This window comes from Polistes canadensis, unplaced genomic scaffold (genome assembly GCF_001313835.1).
Source record: "Polistes canadensis isolate GaletaPanama2010 unplaced genomic scaffold, ASM131383v1 scaffold_264, whole genome shotgun sequence".
Classification (NCBI taxonomy): Eukaryota; Metazoa; Arthropoda; class Insecta; order Hymenoptera; family Vespidae; genus Polistes; species Polistes canadensis.
The window spans coordinates 77652-79794 of NW_014569811.1; the positions used below are offsets into that span (position 1 = coordinate 77652).

Here is a 2143-nt window from a genome sequence, read left to right on the forward strand (position 1 = left end):
AATTGATAAATATTTGATAAAATAGTAGATGTCGTTAATTAAGAATAACTTTATTTTTCGCATTTTATTTCTTTCTCTTTTACACGTACGTACATGATGTATATTATACATCATGAACAAAAATGTGACGAGAAAGTTGTATTCCTCTTACATAAGAACGTGCCAAAAAACGAAATGTGTTCTTCTCACGTAGATCGTCGCACAACTACACACATGGTTTTGTAATAAAATCTACAAGAGCAAAGCACTTTCCTTTTCTTTGATTATCTAATCCTTCAACTTTCTCTGCTATTGACAGAATAAACACCATGACATATCATCACAAAATATATAATCAATTTCTTCGTTTAAATTCTCACAAATAACCATAACCATACTTCCGAATTGTTTTTCATTAACTATCGTAACCAATTAACTTTCGTAAATTTATTTTTTTGTTAATCAATAAATTCCTCGTTAGAAAAAAAAGAAAAAAGAAATAACAAATTTCACTGACGGAAATTCGGGTTAAACAAATAGAACATTTCTATATGGTTTCATTAGTTCAACGAAAGTTTATTCCACCGTTCGTTGTATTTGATTAATGTTTCTTTTTTTTTTTTATTATTATTTGTAAAAATACGATTGAAAAATTAATCGAAAAGTACATCGTATCTTCTTTCAATCCTATTTAAATTACATTGTAAAATAAAAGTATACCGGGTGAGTCAAAAGAAACAAGATACACTCGAATATCATTTACGTTGGATTTAAATATCGATCACATTTTTTTGTTTTAATTGAAATAATTTGCAAAAGTAAAAACAATATTTTCAAATCATTTCGATGAACTATCATTCCACCACCCCCATAAAAAAAATTGATATACTAGAAATAATAATATTTATTTTTACTTTAACGTATAGAAATATATGATAGAATTCTCATGGAAGATTATGGGAAGAAAAAAGTCAAGAAACAAAATCGAGGAAAAGGGCGATCGTAAAGTACGAAGGGTTATAGTAAGAGAAATGGTTTTTTTTTGTTCTTTTTTTTTTTTTCACGTGGTAGTAAGGAAGATCGCGTTTTCCTAGTTGATCCATGCGTAACGAAACTACCACTCATCTTTTTCCTTTAAAACTTACCCACCCACCCCCTACTAACCTCCCTCCTCCCCACTTCTTCCCTTCACAAGTAATCTTTTCTCTTCATACTTTTCTCTTATGCATAACTATTCTCGAAATCGTTTCTCGATCTTTTCTCACGATAAAATCCATTTCTCCATTGCTGAGTTATAAAATCTTTTTCTCTTTTACACACACACACACACACACAGTTATATATATAAATATATATTCAAGTATTTTTCAACGGGAAGAGAATACGTGATTTTATATTCCACGAGAGAAGAAATTTTGTAAGTGTTACTTTATTTTTTGTTTGTTTGTTATTTAAAACTCGAAAAGATTATTCGTCGAAAGTTGAAACGTTTTAACAAAGAAACGGTGAAAGTATAGTAAAGTTTAAAGAAGTATCATTTAAAGTTGAATAAATTCGGTTTGATTTTTGGTTTTAAAAGAGTTTGAAATCTTTATTTTCTTATGTGGTACCCCGATGCAAATAAAATAAGTATTTTCTTAGTATATATATATATATATATATATAAAGATATATAGGTGTGTGTGTATCTGTGAAGATATATATATATATAACGTGAGCATGGAGAAAGGCACGATTGTTAAAGCTTCCCAATGTTCTTTTTTCCTGGTTGTAACCGGACTTTATAGCGCACGTTTGCCAAGCACACGGCATCGATATCGAAAGTAAAAGGCTACTTACCTTGTGCCTGTTCTCCAATACATTATGGGTTCTCAACCCATTTTATTATGCTCGACTATACGTTTCTAGACGGATTACCTTGAAATTGAAATCATTTTTCTATGTTACTTCAATTATTTTCAAATAATATATATTATATATTTAATATATTATATTATACACTTTAATATACATTATACAGTAATATATTATTATTTTTTATTTATTTGTGTGTGTGTGTGTGTGGAATATTTTGTAATATTATTATTAAGAAAAAAATTTATTCGAGGAATAAATCGCGTTCCTAGAAATAGCAATAAAAAAAAAAAAGCTATTATAACAGGAC

The 2143-nt window shown here is 28.3% G+C and overlaps 1 protein-coding gene across 4 annotated transcripts in view; it reads left to right on the forward strand.

Moving 5' to 3' along the window:
* The window catches only part of LOC106790832, a 9290-nt gene that overhangs the window by 6065 nt on the left and 1082 nt on the right, over positions 1-2143 (forward strand). The window lies entirely within an intron of this gene.